Below are 13,069 nucleotides of genomic sequence, written 5' to 3' on the forward strand. Positions count from 1 at the left end.
TATGATGCACTAATATTTGGACTACCAATTTCTATAATTTAACGGTATGTGGCTTGTAAAATATGTTCAATGCTACTTTACAATTTGCTACACTTTGATCATGATGATTTTCTTTTCCTTCAACTTTGCCTGTAACATGCTTGGTATTGTTTGTTGATGGTTAACTTGAAACATATTTCTTATTGTTTTTTCCTAATCATTCTCTTGTACGGTTCTCTATTGGTTATTTTCTATCAGGCTTGGCAATGGTGTTTTGGCATTTCCCAGCTTTAGGAGGACTGGAGTATGTAAGTAGAGAATCATGCCTGATGTTATTTATATTACTACTCTGAATTGGTCCCAGTTCCCAGAAGCAATTTGATTTAAAGCACCTCCTTTGTCAAAAGAAGAGGAAATATTAACAACATGATGCACTATTCATAAAGCTAGTAAAATTTGTTAAAAGCTATATCTTTATGGATTTCTAGTAAAATCCTTATCATGTATATACATTAATTGATCGAATTTGATAATTATATTGCATTTAGATTTTTAAACTTGGTACAGTTGAATCATCAAATTTTATATTTAACATTAGTTCATGACCACTATAATATAACTACGTTTGCAATATTGTGAGATTTTTTTGTTAATATTTCCATTGCGTTTTCACCATTTTTTTAGTAAGTCATGTAACAGAATTTCCTTCATCCAATTACTCAGTGCATTTATTCAGAAGTAGATCCTACTATCTTGTGGGCCGAATAAAGGATACTGTTTGAGAATTGTTGATATGATAGGACTATTCTTTACAAAGAAATAGAAAGTGTAGGTTATTCAAATAAAAACAAAAGACGATTCACTGCTTGCATGATGCCACTTGGATAAAGGCACCAGTGATTGGTTAATGTGGAAAAAGATCTTTCGTTTAAATAATAAGGTTAACTTGAGCAACATAACATATAACAGTTTTATTAAAGAATCTTGGATGCAGCATTAAAAATGCTTTCTTTTAGGTAAACCATAGTGGCCTTTTTTTTTTTTCGCCAATGATTGGTAACATAAATTATTCATTCCTTATACCAAGTGTCCTGTCTTGCAATAAATCCAGAACTTAGACTACCCTTCAGGTTTTGTTTGATTTGGGATGTCATGGCCTATAGCTATCCAGCAAAACTTGCACAAAAGTTATAACTCACAACTCTGTGTCCTTGTATGACTGACACATCACTTTTGTTCAAGATGAGCAATATTCCAAGTATGTTGGGAAAATGGCAATTGTCCCTGAAAGAACTTGCGTCTTGCACTTGCATTTATCAAGTGCAAGAAATTTTGTCACTCGACCACCCTATTCATGTTCAACAAGAGTAGTGAATTTGCAGTGCAAGTGTAACACCCCCTTACCCGAGACCATTGCCGGAGTCGAGCACGAGACATTACTAAACTTATTTGAGCTCTTAAACAAATTCAAACAAGCTGTCCAACTGTGTTATAGTCGCTAAAAAAATCATATCTCGAGTTACAAAACTCGAAATCCAAATCCGTAAATTTTCCCTGAATCTGGACTCATATATCTACTTACTAAATTTTTTTCTAGAATTTTTGGTTGGGCCAATTAGTACAGCTTATTAGTTAAAGTCTCCCCTGTTCCAGTGTTCAGCTACTCTGACCCCTGTACACTACGAATCAAATTTCTTCCTATACAGAATTCAAATAACCATGCCGTTTATTTCTCTTAAAAATAGACTCAATAAGGAATCCATACATATATAGTATGACTCCTAATTATTTTTATACAATTTTTAATGATTTTTACAAATCAGAACAGGGGAGCTCGAAATCACTCTGACCTTATCTCACAAAAGTTATTATATCTCATGATTTACAATTCCATTTCTTACATTATTTCTTTTATAAGAAACTAGGCTCAATAATCTTTAATTTCATATTTTATTCAACCTCTAATTAAATTTTCATAATTTATGGTGAATTTTCGAAGTCAAACTACTGCTACTATCCAAAAACTGTTTTAGTACAAAATATTGTTAACTAGTTTATAATATCTTTATTGCAATCCATTTAAACTCTATACATGCCATATAAATCTTTAAACATAAAACAAAAACTACCGGAATTGATCTGGATAGTGTGCCTTGTTGTGTTGATCCGATCTACCAACTTCACTTTAGTTCAATCTACATAAAAAAAAATATCAAACACACACAAGTAAGCTTATTGAAGCTTAGTAAGCTCTTAGGCATATTAACACAAATCTTACCGTACACTGAACACAATTATATATATTAGTTAAACTATTTCATCCTGCAATTCACAACTTCATTAATAAATTCATTTGAATAATTTTCATGATGCAATTCACGAACTTAATTCTTTTGGGCCCATTTCTTATTTATTTCCATTGTCAAATTAGGGAACAATAATGGAATTGAGTGCTTCATTGTCACATTGCTATAATAAACTATGGACTTTCACATTGTCACACATCACACACCGAAGCCATAGCCCTACCATGGTCTTACACGGACCACATATGATATCATACCAATGCCATATCCCGGATATGGTCTTATACGGAATCACATAATCACATCACACCGATGCCATAGCCCAGCTATGGTCTTATACGGGAATACGAATCACATGGTACCAATGCCATAGCCCGGCTATGTTCTTATACGGAATCATGTATCACATCTTTTCCGTCAATTCATTATAGTCATAAAATGAAAGCACTCAAACCATTGTTCCAGCTAATTTGTTCTTTTAGTTACACATTATTCATTAGTTCATATAATTTGAAAATATTCATCTACAATAAAATACTTTAACAATCATAAGATTTTCATATCAAACATCGAATTTTGCCATATGAACTTACCTGGGTTAATTTGCAAAAGTTGTAGAAATTCAGGGACTATTCTTGAATTTTCTCCTTTCCACGGTTCAATTTGTTTTCTTGATCTATAATTATAAAATCATTCCTTCATTAGCATCCATTACAATTCTATTCTATTACACAATTTATACCCTTAAATTTTTGAAATTATACTATTACCCCCAAACTTTTAAATTTTTTACAATTTAGTCCCTGCTTAATTTATTTATCAATTGAACTAATTCTTCTCAAATAACACTTTATTTAAACATTATAAACTATTTCACAGCCTTTGACATTCAAAGTTTCATCACCAAACCCTAATTTCATAACTTTCACAATTAGGTCCTAAATAATAATTTCTATAAAAATCTCTTCATAAAATCATCATATAATAGAATTAAAACCTCAATTCCATGATAAATCATCATAAACTTTCAGCACTTGTTCATGGAAACTTTCAAAATTATCCATATAATCAAAAACTAATGAATTAAACATATGGACCTAGTTGTAAAAGTCTCAAAAACACAAAAATTATAAGAAATAATCAAGAGATAAACTTACATGCTGTAGAATATAAAAACCAGCTTCTTAAAAGCTCTGTAATGGTGGTTTTTTAGCTGAAGAAGATGAAGAAATATGAAGAAAACTCTAGATTTTACCTAATATATCATATTTTACAATTAAATTATTACCCTATTTCCAATTTTGCCCCTTGTTCACACTTGATTTTTAATTTTCCCGCACACACATGCGTCCAGCCCAATAATAGGTGTCTAATTGCCTATTTAGTCCTCCTTTAATTATTACTAGAGCTATTTAATCACATCTCACAATTTTGCACTTAGTTTAATTTAGTCCTTTTTACCTAATTAACTACTGAAACCTTAAAATTTCTTGACGAAACTTTAATATTAACTTATTTACACTCCATAAGTATTTCTAAAAATATTTATGGCTCGGTTTATGAATTCGAGGTCTCGATACGTCGTCTTTATTCCGTTTTATCTACAACTTCCTATACTACATAATTTCACTAATTCAAAATTATTTCTAAAACCACACTTAACATTTACTTACTCATATCTAAGCTCACATGTCAGATTTAGTGATTTCAAATCACTGTTCCGATATCACTGAAATTTGGGCCGTCACAGCAAGTGAGCTGAAAACCAATACGATTGTTTGAGTTTTTCGAGTAGCAGGCTTGCTTCCAAGAGTTCCTTGCTGGATCTAGGAAATATGTTTCAACCAACAAGCAACCAGGAATGGTCAACAAGAAAACTGAATAAGCTTGATATGAAGATTTTCATTCTTTCACATATATGCATTTCCAGCAATCGATTATAATTACCTCATCTTTGAAATTTTTTTTGTAGTGAACAAGTATTTGCCAGTTCCCATAATCAGTGTGAAGGAAAATATCAATCGGTTCCTCTAGGTGCATGAGCTTGTGAACATCATACTCCCGGACATGATACACAGACCTGATAGAAAGAAACAGATAGAAAGAATATACCAAAAGAATATATATAGACGCAAATTCCACTTACGGATGCATGCAAATATATCAAAAGAGAATATATATACACACACATTTCACTTACAGATGCATGAAGCAAAATTTATACCCAGCTTCTATTTAATTTCACCAGAATTTCTTGATACAATTTCCATTTAATTTCACTCCTATTTTCCTTCTCTTTCTTTTCCTCATACAGCTTCAAGAGTGAGCAAGACGCAAAAGGCAAATCAAATTGATAAAACTTGAGCAGCATTCTTTTAACAATACTCCATACTTTTTTTTCCAAATTAATACCCAGCCATAATTGTAGTTTCCTCTATGATAGAGGGCATAAATATTTACTGCTCAGTTAGAAGCGAAGACAAAAAAAGTTGTACCATAGACAAACCAGTTAGGCCATCCTTTGATTTTGGAATAATTAAAATATGCATAGGAGCCTGGTGAGCTATGTCCCTAAAAGCTAAGACCTACAAACAAAAAAAAGGCAAACAAACATAATGTTAGTGCAAATGAATGTCAAATAAACTTAAACCTGGCAGAAAAGAATAAACATATTAACCTAAAGAAACAGCAAGAATATATTCGTGTGAACCTACCCCCAAACAGATAAATAAAACTAGGTCATTCTCGCATGCATCTGACGAGGTGAATACATGATTCATACAGAAAACAATAACATAAATTAACACTCGCAAATAGAAATCAAACTAATAGGTTAAAAAGCTAAAACTTTCGACTTCAGATTATAGTTTTGCAAACAAAAACTATAATCATAGCTGAAGATTTTCATGCTTCTCTAATTAAAACGTTTGATATTTTGTTATCACGTTTCACTTAATGTTGATCAAATATCATATATCAGCTAGTGTTAACAGAAAGGACAACACATTATTTTTGATAGTAACCTATTTAACTGTTCAACATGCCAAAAGCCCAAGCCAGCCTGACTAGAAGCTACAGAGTTATGAAATGGCCTATCCTCGAGCCTAAAGGAAAACTAAAGTCTATTTCTTAGCAAAGTAACATGAGAAAACATTGATCCATACTTGGAGATCAACCAAATCCAATCCAACCAAATTGACTAGAAAAAATTAAAAACCCTAACGCAAAACTGACACAAAAGTCGATCAAGATTATTCAAACTCAAGGAACTTTTCAATTGCTACATAATTGTAAGAAACAGACTAAAATAAAAAAGAAAGTTACAAAAATATGAACAAATGAAAGAAGATAGGATTCACTTGATAGTTCCAAATTAAGTAGTTCCAGAAGAGTCCAAGACTTAGTAGGATAACAAACTGTTGATGACCTTCTCATCCAGGTCCATATGGAATTAATCATAATTCTATAAAAATATTTGTAAAATATACCAAAGAGCTTAAGTTATGTTCTAGCATCTCCAAATTTCATCTAAAAATAATCAATGAAATACTGTGCAGATACCAAAAAATGTATACATTGAATACTAAGATGCTAAAATAATTCATACCATCATTTATCATCAATAATAACATTTGAAGAAAAAAACAATTAAGGCCATATTTCTTTTGTTACCAATAAAATATCTTTTACTAGAAAGTCATTTATCTCTTCACTAAAAAAGGGAGAAAAAAAGAAAAATGAAGATACCAAAATGGTGCTAAGTGCATGTGTCAGAAAGATGAATTGAAGCAGGTAAAGGGTCGTTGTAAAGAGCAGAAATGTATCACATTACAGAAGAGAAGATACATAACACGTTTGAGAAAGGAGAGACAAATTGAGAAGGTTGGGCGGTATTAGAAATGGAGAAAGTGTTTGGCTAATAAAATAAAAAGGCTTATTGTAAAATCTTTACCAGAAGTTATAGCTTTAAAGCTTTCGGCCAATGGAAGCAAAATTCAAAGCTAATTAAAATTTTCTTCAGTGCAACATTGAGTACTGATATTTCATTGTTACGAAAGAAATAAAATAATAAGGACTTTTCATTAAGGCAGCAATAAACAGCAAACATCATATACATCAACTTCAAAACATCATACTAAACAATCCCATAGCTACTAATCCACACACCCTCGACAGCTTCAATACAGTTACATACAATATCTTTACCTGATTCAAACAACCTAATCAAGCTTTGTTACATACAATATCTCTACCTGATTCAGCTTATCTAATCAAGCTTTGTACATTAGGTCTCTAATTTTAGTTGCGGACATATTCCTGATTTTGCTAATGCCAACAACATTTTCATTTGTTCAATTTGGAATGGATCTTCCAAAGTTTCAACTAGCATTCCTGAAAGCTACTTAAACTCTAATCTATCAATGAGTGGCCTTCACCAGTTTTCATCATCAAAATTATCTAAAATTTTAAACGTGGTCCACTTGACTTCTCTTGGAAGTGATAAACTCTTTCCATTAACAATTATGAAGCCAATTGCATTCTTTCTAACTCTTACTTGAACATGAAAAACCCTTTTGTTAAGACAACTTTCACTAATAACCGACAACACTCACAAAAGCAAACAAATGACAAAGACATTTCAGAACCAATATGTAGAATTAAAACATCAGTAGCACAAGTCAACCAAAACTCAAACACCAAGTAAGAACAGACAGTACCAGGACATGGAAATACCAATAATCGCACTGAGAACTCAATAAAAAAGAACAAATATCACTCTCAAGCCATGAAAATACTTCCCTTCAAATGCCAACCTTACCTAATACATCTGCTATCTCATTTATTTGACCAGCTGATTGATCCAATTAATGAACCTAATAATTTCAAGGCATAAGGCCACTTCCACATTCATTCCTTAGAATCAATCCTCTTAAATACAATCAGCATCCCTCAAAATTCCAACAGACTCTCATCTATTACCCTTAGCAAGACCACTAGTGAAAATAAATTAAACAAAAGTAAAAAACACAGCCCTTTATATAGACAGCTCTTAAGACAAGGAAATGAACCTCTACTCTCTCATTCTAACTTAGAATGTGTTACCCCACAAGTCTTGATGCATTACTTTAGGCCAATAACGGGCTATTGTCAGAATGCATAAGGACGACGTATCTTCTCCGACTTATAAGGGCAGGGGGTGTTTGCATTTCTATCCATTTTAAGATAAAAATGGAAAAGGTCAAAAGCAGTGCCTTTCGAATTGTTAAAAGCCAGACCAAGTTCCAGGTCGCGACCAGAATTTGGTCGAGGGAAATTTGTTTTAAGAAACAAAAAAAAAAAAATATATATATATATATATATATATAATGAGCATCACCTGTTGCAAGAATCAAGCCATAGTTCAAGAAGGAAAAAAAAAAGGCCTGATTTCTAAAAGATCTTTCCAGCGTACAAATAAGCAGTGATTGAATCAGCAGAATTTAAAATCAAAAGTAAAAAGAAAAAGAAAAAAGATCAGAACCTTATCATCTTCATACACCACGGTAGCTGGTATTGCCTTGTTGATGATTTTGTCAAATTTGAAAAAAATAAAAAGGTAAATGAGAATGAATGATCCCGCTAATTCACATCGAAGTGAAGGGAAGGAACATTTACTGTCGAGAATTATTCTTAAAAAAAAAGAATTCTTTTTTTCTAAAAGAAGAAATTGATGCATAAAAGGAGAAGGAGAAATATAGGGCTGGGCTGACATGGTAGGAGAATCAGAGGGAGCAGCAGCAATGGCAGCTTCTTTCTCCAAAGCCATGAGGGAAGATGCCGGAGGCAAAGGGTTAAATGACAACTTAAAACAAACAATCGGTTCTTTATTTCATCATTTATCTATTAATATTGTAGGAAGCATTTAAAAAAAAAAAAAAAAAAAAAAAGGAATCGACTTAGATTTTTTAAAATGAAAACGAATAGGAGAGTTGTTACCAATTTTTTTATGAGGTGTGATCATATTACCTTAAATTAATCATTTTAATAAAAGTTAAAATTTATTAAAATGATAATTTTGGTCTCCGAAAATTAGAAAATGAGTTCTGGAGTCGGTTCACGCACAAGGAAGGATTAGCACCTCGTCGCCCAAAATTGGTACCTAGTTGATTAATTAGTGTCTTAGTGTCGAAAATTTTAAAACTTGAAAGAATTTGAAATACGATCCTCTTTGTAAAGAAAATGCTCAAATGTTAAAGACATTCTCGTCTCATAGTATAAAATGTCACATCCAAAGAAGTTAGGACACGACATCTTGAATTTTCGAGAGCGAGCTTGCCTTTTATATAAAATTCGTGTATTTCAAAAGGTTATTCAGTTAGCTAAGGTGAGCGAGGAAAATCGAAACCCAGAAGTTAGGGCACGTTTCTCGAATTCCGAACACCGAATATTACCTTTACTTGCAAAAATCTTATTTCGAGGTAACAAAATGCCATACCCGTAAGTTAGGGAACAACACCTCGTATCTCGAGAATAAGCATTTTCAAAACTCATGTCATGATTTAAAAGAGTATTCCGTTATTTAAGTTAAAGGAGAAAAATCAAACTCGATAAGTTAGGCACGATTGTCTCAATTATCAAATCTGAATATTACTTTTATGAAAAAATTATTATTGGGTTGGATATAATGATAATAATAATAATATTAAAGTAAAATAAATAATAATACTATATATAAATATATATATATATATATGTATATAATAGAAATACACACTCGCTATATAATAATAATAAATATAGAAATACAAAAAGTAAATATAATAAAAATATTAAATTAAAGTAATAAAAAACAATATTATATATAAATATATATATACATAAAAATATACACCAATATATAATAATAATAGTAATAGCAAAAATAATGAAAATATGAGTAATATTAATAATATATTAGAATACAAAAGTAAAGTAATAACAATAGGGGTGATAATAATAATAATAATAATACAAACAATAATACATATATATATATAATAATAGTAGTCAGAAATAAAAAATAATAGAAGTAACAATAATGATAGTAATAATATAAATAAACATAGAGAGGCATATATAATATAATAATAATATATACATGAGAAATAATAATAATAATATAAATAATAGTAAAAATAATAAAATAAAAAAATAAAACAAAGCTCTAAACTCTCTTTCTTCCTCTTTTCTAAATTCGGCCATTAGTCCGACTTTGCTTCGGTCACGGACCCCATCGGTTATCTGGTCAGGCGCCACCGTACACATGGTGGGACCTCAAAAAACCTTTTCGGTAATGAAAATATGGGTAAGCTTCTTATTTTATTTTTACTTTCAGTATAAAAAAACAAAATAAAATTGAAAGGAAAACAATAAACAAACAAAAACTTAAGATGAGAATAGACAAAAGAAACCTCTTTTGCTTTGATCTTTGATTAATCTCCAAAAACTAGCCTTTCCAAAAAACAAAAAACCCCTCTTTCTAACATAGTCTTGAATGGCTTTTATAGCCAAATTTTACAAATAAATTTTTTATAGGCAAGTGGAGTGGTCGGGGTGGTTTAGTGGAGTGGTTTAGTAGGGTGGTTGGGGTGGTTTAGTGTAGTGGTTGGAGTGGTTTAGTGGAGTGGTTGGAGTGGTTTAGTGGAGTAAAGATATTTGGATTTTATTTCTTTTATTTTTTATATTTTGGGTATTGGGCTTAGGTTTGGGTAAGTGCATTTAGGTTTGGGCTTTGGAGGTTGTTGGGTTTGGGGCTAGGTTTAATTTGGGTTTGGTTTTATTGGGCCCCGGGCAAAATTTGGGCCATACAGCTGCCCCTCTTTGCTTGTTGTTGTGTAACAAGAACAGAGCAAAGGCTATAAAAGGACCAATTTTGCCCTGCTCGCCGAGTCTTGAGTTCTTGATCCGCTTCTTGATCTGTTCCCCATAAACACAGGGATGCCAAATCGCTATCTTCAACTTGTTCCTATAAGCTGAGGATTCCATCTTTGAAATCTTCGATCTGCTTCACCGTAAGCACAGGAATGTCAGATCTGCTATCTTCGATCTGTTTCTTATAAGCACATGGATGCCAAATCTGCTGTTGTCAACTTGTTTCCTATAAGCACAGGGATGCCATGTTGAAATCTTCGATCTGCTTCACTATAAGCACAGGAATGTCAGATCTGCTATCTTCGATCTGTTCCCTATAAGCACAGGGATGCCAAATCTGCTGTTTTCAACTTGTTCCCTATAAGTACAAGGATGCCATGCTGAAATCTTCGATTTGTTTCACCGTAAGCACAGGAATGTCAAATCTGCTATTCTTCGATCTGTTCCCTATAAGCATAGGGATGCCAAATCATTGTTTTCAACTTGTTCCCTATAAGCACAGTGGATGCCATCTGAAATCTTGATCCGCTTCAATCGTAAGCACGTGAATGTCGATATGCTATCTTCGATCCGTTCCTATAAGCAGGGGATGCCAAATCATTGTTTTCAACTTGTTCCCTATAAGCACAGGATGCCATCTTTGAAATCTTGATCCGCTTCATTGTAAGCACAGAATGTCGATCTATTATCTTGATCTATTCCTATAGGCATAGGGATGCCAAACCATTGTTTTCAACTTGTTCCTATAAGCACAGGGGATGCCATCTTTGAAATCTTGATCCGCTTCATTTGTAAGCACGGGAATGTCGATCTACTATCTTCGATCTGTTCCCTATAAACACAGGGATGCCAAATCTGCAATCTTCGATCTCTCTCCGCCGTTACAGAGACGTCAAATTATCTTGGATTTGCTTCAATGTAAACACGTAAAAGCCAAATCAGCTATGTCTTCGATTTGCTCCTTGTAAGCACAAGGATAGAAAACTATCTTGGATCTGCTTCAGTATAAATATTTGAAGGTTGGATCTGCTATGTGTCTACCCTCCATCGAAGTGGAGATGCCAGACTTCAATTTGTTCTCTGACAATACAGAGATGCCAAATCATCTTAGATTTACTTTAACGTAAGCACGTGAAAGCCAAATCAGCTATGTATTCGATTTGCTCCTTGTAAGCACAAGGATGCCAAACCATCTTGGATCTACTTCAGTATAAACATCTGAAGGTTAGATCTGCTATGTGTCTGCCTTCCGTCGAAGTGGAGATGCTAGACTTCGATTTGTTTTCTGACAATACAGAGATGCCAAATCATCATAGATTTACTTCAACGTAAACACGTGAAAGCTAAATCAACTATGTCTTCGATCTGCTCTCCACCTGATACAGAGATGCCAAATCATCTTGGATATCTTCAGCTTGTTGCCCCACTGCTTAGGGGGTTAAGACTTGTGAATTCACCGAATCTACTGAACTGTTTTCTGAGGAACATGATCTGTAAAATCAGTTTCATGTATCCATGATTATGCCAAATAATTAGAATGCTATGATTGAAATGAATCGAATGCTATGATTGAAATGAATCAAATGCTCCTAACTAAATGTGATGCTTTATGTCAAATAATTAGGATGTTATGAAATGAATCAAATGCTCATAACTAGATATGTTATTGTAGAAATGTCATGAGCCTTTTTTAAAAAGGCTTAAGGTATCATCGTTCGTTGTTCATTAGGACATTATCGCTGACGTATTACGCTGGCATCTTGTTCGGCTAGTATTCTTGACAGAAAAGTCAAAGAAACAATCACATTTTGCTCGATAAACTTGCCCATTGTAATTTGAGTCCCTTTCTTTGTACATTTTAGGACATAAAGTTTGTGCCTCCTAACGCAATTTCGGAGGAATAACATTTGGTTTCTTTCATCCATTTATTTGCAACTCAAAGGCATAGGATTTGTATCATCTTCAATCGATTCGATCTGTTACACTATTCCACAGGTGTAATGACCAGATGTATATGAATCTGAGTATCATTTTCTTTTCTCGAGAATGACCCCCTTTTACACTTAGGTTGACATTGCTCGTCATTTGTCGAGGTTGTATCACTGACGAAATGTCTTGTCTTTTGGTTCAACCAATAAAGAGTCCAAAGAGATAATATTTCCAACCCTTAGGCTTGGTGAGTTCTAAACAATAGTCCTATTTCAGGTTCTTGTATTATTTAAAAACTTCCTGAGTAATATGTAAAACTTCTTTTGTGAAAGAGTTATTAGTCCATTAATCGTTATTTCAATGCAAAATGCTTGAAAAAGATCAAAACAATGAATAATAAGGAAATTGATTAGGAGCATAACTCGAAATGGATAAATTAATCAAAGATTGCAAATACAATAAGAAGGAAATCAACTCAAAACGAATGATTTAATCAAAGATAGCAATGCAATAAGAAGAAAATTTATTTGGACATATCTAGATAACAAATTCAAAATGGGCAAAATGGAAGCTAGATGCCCCAGATATCGCAGCCTGAGCTTCTCTGTACCAACTTATTGAGGACCTTTCTGAGCTCAATATGTGTTTGGGGGATCCGGAGTACTTTGTAGATGCCCCAAGACGTAGCATACTTCTTCATTATTAATTCAGGCATAGCAATACTAATGTATGCCCCACTTTGATCCAAATTTGAGCTGCCCTTTTCGGGTTTTCAACTCGAAACCCTTTTAGTCTCAAAGCTCAATTTGCGGGGTTTCACCCTGGCTTCTCTTTTTTTTTTCACTTTTTTTTTAGAGTTTTTTGTTTTTTGTTTTGTTTTTTTGTGTGTTTTTTTTAGGGCTCTCTTTGCGAGTTTTCACATTGACTTCTCCCTTTTTAGGTAGAATACACTCCTTGACTGGATT

The 13,069-nt window shown here is 32.9% G+C and overlaps 1 long non-coding RNA gene across 4 annotated transcripts; it reads right to left on the reverse strand.

Annotated features, from left to right (window-relative positions):
• Nucleotides 1-1,910: 1,910 nt before the first annotated feature.
• On the reverse strand, nucleotides 1,911-8,172 carry LOC108478517 (uncharacterized). Of its 4 annotated transcripts, none has more exons than XR_008275666.1 (6): nucleotides 7,807-8,172; nucleotides 4,486-4,870; nucleotides 4,233-4,365; nucleotides 3,959-4,111; nucleotides 2,879-2,961; nucleotides 1,911-2,174 (listed from the first exon to the last, which is right to left on the reverse strand). It is a non-coding gene; the product is annotated as an uncharacterized LOC108478517 (long non-coding RNA). The 4 variants fall into 4 exon arrangements; XR_008275668.1 differs by having other exon boundaries at nucleotides 4,233-4,599; nucleotides 4,781-4,870; nucleotides 7,807-8,171; XR_008275669.1 differs by having other exon boundaries at nucleotides 4,792-4,870; nucleotides 7,807-8,170.
• Between the last annotated feature and the right edge of the window lie 4,897 nt (nucleotides 8,173-13,069).

The sequence above is a fragment of the Gossypium arboreum genome, chromosome 12 (assembly GCF_025698485.1).
Source record: "Gossypium arboreum isolate Shixiya-1 chromosome 12, ASM2569848v2, whole genome shotgun sequence".
In the NCBI taxonomy this organism is placed as follows: Eukaryota; Viridiplantae; Streptophyta; class Magnoliopsida; order Malvales; family Malvaceae; genus Gossypium; species Gossypium arboreum.